General features: G+C 42.8%; 1 protein-coding gene across 1 annotated transcript in view; it reads left to right on the top strand.

Moving 5' to 3' along the window:
- LOC116704240 (chondroitin sulfate proteoglycan 4) overlaps positions 1 to 8105 on the top strand; it is a 31256-nt gene that overhangs the window by 17930 nt on the left and 5221 nt on the right. The gene's annotated exons all lie outside the window — the stretch shown is intronic.

Here is an 8105-nt window from a genome sequence, read left to right as displayed (position 1 = left end):
GTGAGCTCTTGCAAATTGTAGCCTCTTTTTCCTATTTGTAGAAGATATGAGTGGTACCCGGAGGGGTCTTCTGCTGTTGTAGCCCATCCGCCTCAAGGTTGTGTGTGTTGTGGCTTCACAGGGCCAACTGATTCAAGCTGATAGAAGAGCAACTTTGAATAATAACCACTATACAACCGAGGTATGCAGCACAAGCATTTGTGAAGCCACAACACACACAACCTTGAGGCGGATGGGCTACAACAGCAGAAGACCCCTCGGGTACCACTCATATTCTTACAAATAGGAAAAAGGCTACAATTTGCAAGAGCTCACCAAAATTGGACAGTTGCAGACTGGAAAAATGTGCCGGTCTGATGAGTCTCAAATTCTGTTGAGATGTTCAGATGGTTGAGTCAGAATTTGGCGTAAAACAGAATGAGAACATGGATCCATCATGCTGTTTACCACTGTGCAGGTGGTGGTGGTGGTGTAATGGTGTGGGGAATGTTTTCTTGGCACACTTTAGGCCCCTTAGTGCCAATTGGGCATTGTTTAAATGCCACGGCCTACCTGAGCATTGTTTGACCATGTCCATCCCTTTATGGCCACCATGTACCCATCCTTGATGCTACTTCCAGCGGATAATGCACCATGTCACAAAGCTCGATCATTTCAAAGGTTTTTGAACATGACAATGAGTTCACTGTACTAAAATGGCCCCCACAGTCACCAGATCTCAACCCAATAGAGCATCTTTGGGATGGTGGAACGGGAGCTTCGTGCCCTGGATGTGCATCCCGCAAATCTCATCAACTGCAAGATGCTATCCTATCAATATGGGCCAACATTTCTAAAGAATGCTTTCAGCACCTTGTGAATCAATGCAGTAGAATTAAGGCAGTTCTGAAGGCGAAAGGGGTCAACAAACAGTATTAGTATGGTGTTCCTAATAATTCTTAGGTGAGTGTATAGTCTCTCTGGTAAAAATAAAGATCGAAAAAGAAAGGGAGATTTTTGCACACAGTACTGCGTTGTTCAGTAGTCTGGTCTTGTGTTCAGCACTTTTGTGATGTTTGTTACTGGTAGGAGATTAGGATGGTGAAGATGTGCGGAGGAAGGAAAGCAGGAGGGCAGGACACGGTGAAAGAGAAAGAGTCTGCTGCCGACCATCCCACGGACTGTGCGGTTCTGGAGTACAATATAACCATCATTCACTGAGACACGAAGCAATGACCAAAGATGAAAAGGCATTGTGGAATTTGAGAAGTCAATTAAATGCTTTCTTAGAACAACAACAACAACACACATACAGGCACAGTTCCCTACCATGCTTTGTGTGAAAAGGAAATGTTTCGGTAGAGTTGTCGGGCAATCGTCGGACAGGCGCCAAGTTTAGGAAGAGTGTGTCACTGCAAACACCACGAGGGGTGTCTTCTGATGCCGCTGACATGTTGGTTATGGCCTGAAGTCCCAGGTCAAGATTGGTGTCACAGAGCCTTCAAAAAAGGTAAAAAAGACACAGTGAGAGAGACAGGAAAGCTATTGACAGCAACGGACAGGAGGGCGGGAAATATCCTGGTGCAATGGATTTTCAGTAGACATCACCATGCTTCCAGTTAAAAAGGCCACAAAAAGGCAGATGGGCTTACAGCAAGTAAAAAATTGATTGGCAAGTGAGTGACTTTTTTTCTTCTTTCTAAAAAAATATTATATAAAAATGTATATTGTTAAGATTTAAAGAAAAGAAATCAACAACTAAGTATTACATGTTCTATACTTAGATATCAGATTCACTGTGGTAACCTTGAACGTTATACTAATATGTATACTAAAACGTGAGTTTGCTTACAAGTTAGAACCGCTTAATTCTTGAACAAAATTGGAAGATGTGTTGTAATCTGTTTGGTAGGCAGAAACATAATACTTAGACCAGGGATGCACCCAGTGCCATTGTTACAAAAACTGCACTACATTTGCTTTCCTTTTCAGATTCCATATGATCAATAATCACAGGAGGAATGATGCTACTAACTATTAATTGTTTAAACAAAAAAATGTGGAAGAAAATGGAAACAATAAATACATTGATGATAGTACATTTCTATCTAATAAATCTTTTAATGAACTTGAAGAGTGGTCCAAATACCTTGGTTTACAAGATGGATTCACAGGCTGTATGACTAGTTTAGATGAAAAAAAAAAAAAAAAAAAACACATGCACTGGACTGAGCAGGAAAATGCCAGCCTAAGAACCTCTCCTACCACCAGTCACCATACTTTATGGCAGAGTGTCAATCCAGGTTTTTTGATTGTAAAAACTCACCTGGGTAGCCTCCATGGGATGATCTCTGCAGGGTGAGGGCCAGAGAGTAGGCAGTTGTGCTGAAGATCGGCGAGGGGTAAAGTTCACGCCGTCGTTCACCTGGAAGTGAAAGCCACCCGATGAAGCACCTACACACAAACGAGTCAGACATCAAGAAACAGAGAGGGTTTTTTTTTATTCAGCTAATTCCATTGGTCTAAAGTTTAAAGAAAGGTACTACAAATAGCTAAATATACTCACGCTGTGCACGGAATCAGTTGCTTGGTTTGTATGTGATTTGGGTGAAGTTCAGGACGGGTCTGGAGGGGGCGCTCTTCAGGGCCAGGTGGCCGTGTGGGTGGTGTGATGATGAATCTAGCTCCCAGACTCAAGAGTGTCCAAGTCCTCTGCTCTAAGATCATCGCTGGTGATTTCTGTCACTGAACCCACCCACACCTGAGGAAACGAGACACGGAAGGCTATTAACTGTAGCTAGCCTAAAAAATAGTTTTCACTTTAACGTTTTGGGAAATTAACTTTTGCACTTTGTTACGAGTTACACAAGAAGATCAAACGTACGCTATGAAACTAAAGTATGAGGCCATTAGCTTATCTTAGCTGAGTTCTCATAGCGTAAAGACTAGAACCTGCTACTAGCTAAGCTAGCTAAGTAAGCGCCTGTGGCTTTATACAGCAGCTTCATATTTCTCATACAAACATGAAAATAGTATCATCTTCTCATCTAAACTCTCATTAAAAGCAAATAAAAGCATTCCCATAAACTCTTTTAACTTTATTGATGTAATAATATCTTCAAGCTGCACATATTTTCAGTAGCCAATAAAAACTACAATAACCGAAATAATAAAAACAAAAATATAATACCAAGGCTATTTAGCATATTGATATATGAGAGTTGAAAAGATTTGATCAAAATATATCTCCAAAATTTATTTTTTACATAAGCACAAACATACACTTGAAGGAAACCCTATAACTGGTATAAATTATTATCGCGTATAGTTCAAAATTTTCCCCAATTAAAGGTTTGCCATTTGAGAACTCCCTAATCGTGTGTATTTCCTATTTGACCCCAAAAAAATGGAAGTAATTCTATCCAGCTCTCTTAATCAAAAAAGGTGATGCCCTCATTTGGGCTGAAAACAATCATATCTAACGTTCTTCTGATGAGTGTATATAAATGTGTGTATATTGTCATCCTCCCCTTCAGACCCTTATTGGTTGTGACAACAGGAGTCTCATCATTGACAGGTATGACACTGATGTGAGCGGTGCAGGGCAGACTGGCTTCCTGATTTCCGTATTTGCCACAATGGTAAAGTGTCTCTCAGTGTGTCGTGGTCGGCTGTGAATAGTTGACGTGTATCACGTTATGATGTACGATTGCCTCCTGATATTTACAGTTAGGGATTGATTCCTAACACCGCCCTAATGAAATATAACCAAAATTAGCACAATAACAAACTAGTAACACACTATATTAATTGCATCACACAAGGTATGAGTGTTCCCCATTTGATTAAGGGAAAATCTATCAGATATTTGTGATTTCCAAATCTGAAGCAGTCATTGTTGCAAACCACTAAGACACATAAGACTGATGTGAAATAATGCAAAAAAAAATAGATGGAAGTGTGTGTCTTTTCACAAAGCTGCATCCATTCCAACAGCATATTAACACGGAATTATCCAAAATAGTACTGTTTGTGCATTGCAATACAACATTATTAGATCCACGACACCTATGAACACGCCCTTTTACGAATGAATCTCCTAATACCCTTTGAACAAACAGAACAGCGCTCAGTGCTCAGACAAACTCAGTGTGAGTGAAAGTCAGTGATGGGCCATTCCCGGATCATGGCTGTGCCTCAACCGTGTATGTGTCGGTGGAACGATGACCTCGAAGTCTTTCTGCTGACTGGCCACCTGAGTGATGCGGAACCGTCCACGCGGTCAGGGATCGATCCCACCTCCACTCAGGGTCAACGTCAGACACCTACAGACCACATCATAGTAGGATACAATGATTGACAGGTTGAAGGAGTGACTAAACTGATCAATGCTTCTTCCTTTGTGCAATCCTTTGGTGGGAAAATTATTTCCTTCATTTCATGACAATTCTTTTTTCCCCTCTTTTACGATGTACTTCATGTAAAGAATAATTTGTACCTGTTAGAGGAGTGTCATTGGGTGATGTCATCTCCAGTAGATTAGCGGTCCGATCCTTGGGAGCCCATGGTGGCCTCCAATGAAAAGAGTCGTTGTGTGTCATCGGCAGCCTGCTGATGGTAGATGATCATTCCCTGGTTCAGTCTCTCTGGGTTGAAGGAATTAGTCGGTGCTCTGCAATAACTGCATGGAGGAATGGGGAAGACAACAAATACTCATCAGTGCGGTCTGTGTGAACTGCGGGGCCAGTTTTGTATATGTCACGCCCGGTCTGAATCTCCAGATTCCCTGTGTTTTCTGTTTGTTTTTCCCTGTCAGTCTTTCCCTGTGTCTTCCTCCCGGTGTGGTTGTGTGAGGTGAGCACATCTATCTCAGGGGGGGCCTTGCGCGTGACCGGCATTATTGGGCACGCCTGGCTTCTATACACAATCACGAGCAGTACAAGAAACCAGCACTTTAGTCACTTGACACCAGATTGTTTCACTCACCATGTGGTAAACTTCTCACGGCCCTTATTATACAAGCGTTTCAAGTTCTAGTTAGAAATCTTAGTTTGTAAATTCTTAGTACTGCGGAAAATTAACTTTGTCGCTCATCTGCTGACTGCTAATCTCATCCGTGCCATTGCCTGCACGCTCCTTAACCACCTGTATAACCTCCCGTTCCATCAGGCATGTCGCATCACCACCTTCCATGCACCACGGACTTACTACTACCAAGAGGCAATAAACTAACAATCTTTAAATTTGAGTCTGAGTTGAATCTGCTTCTGGGGTCCACACTAGGGTTAATCGTAACAAGATTAAAGTGGAGAGCCAAGAAACATGAAGAGCTATGAAGGCTGTAATTAGACTCCTCTTTTCTTGGTTTTCAGCACATGCTAAGTCACTGATGCAAAGGGCTCACGGGTCACTTATAATAATTCTATAATTATACCTGCCTTTGCATACAGGGTTTTTTTTGTTTTGGAAGAAAATGTCTTTAATTACACCTCAGAGTAAATGTGATGGATAGTGTGGGTTTGGTCTGATCAGATATGATTTACAGTGCTGGCATTTTCAGCAACAACACTCAACTGTCACACGTTTTGATTCAAATTTTGCTTCTCTGATGGGTTGCACAGAATACCTACCTGCTCTGGGCACTAACTTTTTATTCTTTCACACCAACCTGCAGCATTTAGACCCAACCCTCTAAATCATAAAACGAGAACCCTAACCAGCGCGCGACCAAAAACAAAAATCTCGAAATCCGACATCCTTCCAAGCCTGAAATAACCACGTTTGCCAAAATTTTCCTGCTCACTAGTCCACTGTGCTACACACCTCACAGTCTTGGCTGTTACTTGATACACCCCAAGGCCGCCCGCCTGTTCTCCATCTGTGTTGCCTATCATGTCTCTTCTCACTTGCTCAGCCTTGCCCGGGCGCGAAATTCCCCATGAGTAGCCAGAGAGTTACGATTGTGATCAGTTGAATAAATATCTCGGCGGGCCTCGGTCCCCGTGCTCCCCCCTTTCTATTGAACCACCTGGTTTCAAACAAAAGATATCACAGTGATTCCTAATGAACTGTATATCAGCTCGTCTTTGTGTCTGTTTAAATGTAGGACAAGAAAAGTCATAACAGTTTGTCGAAGTATTGTCATATTAATTTCTAGGGACGAACCAGACTTTACCAGTCTCTTGCACCATTGGGATAACTTGGGTATCCCCCCCCACTCTCAGTCATTGCACTAAAAAAGCCACTGGGTTAACATACAGGACAATTCCCACAACCTACCTGATCTCAGTTACAGACTATAACCAATACAATCTGAAAAAGAACCCCTACAGCGCTCCTGTCTAAAGGAGCACCTCGGTAACCAGTTAGCCACTGATCAGGATACTGGTTTACCTGCCTATGCGCTATTGATTTTACCCCCCTCTACAGTACTACTTGCTATGGCCGACATTTGTCCCTGCCATTACCCTAACTTACTCGGACCAGGTTTCTTAGGACTTGCGCCTGGACCCCCATTATGGCGACTCTCACAGCGGAAAGGTTACCACGCACCCTGCACAATATCCATATCCCCATTCTGTACATCCCTCTCGAACTTTCCGTTTCTTCCAGATTTTGTCGTGTCTCCTCCCTTGCTTGTAGTCACATTGACCCTCTGACAGCGCACTTTAGCCACCTTGCTTACATCGCACGATACGAAAGGCGCCCTCTTTCTTGCACTATACAATCTCCTCCTGCCCGTGAAATTACTTGACAACCCTTGGATTTATTTGCACTGTTTAAGGTTCACAAACTGCCATTTTAACGCGAGTGTCACACGACCAATCGTCTTAGGCGGCCATTACCCGCCGAAGACCACTCTAAATTCGCTCACGGTTCTGTGCCTCGCCGCTATCAGGACTGTCACAGGTTGCTTTGTGGATGCTGAGGTTAGCAGACGGCTAAGCCTGTCCGGGAGACCACATCGCGCGCCGACCATGATCTCTCGCGCGCCCGTGTTGTTCGACTGCAAGGCAATTCGGATCTTCACCTCGACCGCATCCACTTGAATCACAAGCGTTGAACATTACAGCATCCGAGAGACAAAATTCTTTTATTCGACCTAGCGCACAGTATGCCCAAAAAACGTTGCGAACATACTGTTTTCACACTAGAATGTAAAATGCTCTTAATACCAGAACGTAATTGTAAGGATCTTAAACCTTACCATTAAAGAAACCCAACCACCAAACAAGTTTAATTACATTTAACTAAGAAAAGCACAACCAGAATATATAAATATATAAACATCCGTAAGATAATGCTCCCTTCTACACCAGACTTTTTGACCTATTCTAATTATTTCAACTGGCCTCATCAAACCGTGGAAGTGACAAAATTTTCCATATATTGCCTCTAAAATGACTACTTCAATTTTTTTTAACATTCAAAGACAACCCTCTAATCTACATAACTGTCCGACCTAACAGCACCGTCTCAGAATCCCCTCCAGCAGCGTGAAACATAAATGTTCCCATCCGATACGATACGCACAAACCGGCCACCGCCACTAACTCATCCTCTGTGGATTTCACCCAATATCCACCATCACTTTTTCGGAGTGGAGCAAATTCAAATGACAAGAGGAAAAAAATAGCTCAAGCAGCTTTTTATTTGACATAAATAACAAAACAACTAACCCATACTATCATTCCAAACCCTGAAGAAACACCAATATTAATCTTATGTACAACAGACCATCTCTGAGGTAAAAGGGATTGCTGGATTTGCTGTTTTAATACTAATGGACGCTTGAATATTCATAGCTAGTAGTCTGAAACTCCCCTCCCTCTTTAACATTTCCGACCACTTAGCGGGCGCCCTGCGTGCTCCCACAATTTTTGCACCTTTCCAACACATGCTTACGTTCGGACTCAGGAAAAGACACTTATGCCAAAAATGTGGGCAGGTGTGCAGACGGTGTGAGCAGAAATTTGCAAGGATTTTTTGAATTCTCTCTCTAATGCTGCTTGGTTTCATCCTTCAGCACCTACTCGCTGAATGTGTCCCTTATCATTGGTGATTCTGACGTGTCCGAGCCGCGCGGGGGGGCAGCGATCGGACTGACGCTTGGCTCCCACACTTCT

Source organism: Etheostoma spectabile, chromosome 16 (genome assembly GCF_008692095.1).
Source record: "Etheostoma spectabile isolate EspeVRDwgs_2016 chromosome 16, UIUC_Espe_1.0, whole genome shotgun sequence".
Classification (NCBI taxonomy): Eukaryota; Metazoa; Chordata; class Actinopteri; order Perciformes; family Percidae; genus Etheostoma; species Etheostoma spectabile.
This window is presented reverse-complemented; position numbering and strand designations above follow the sequence as displayed.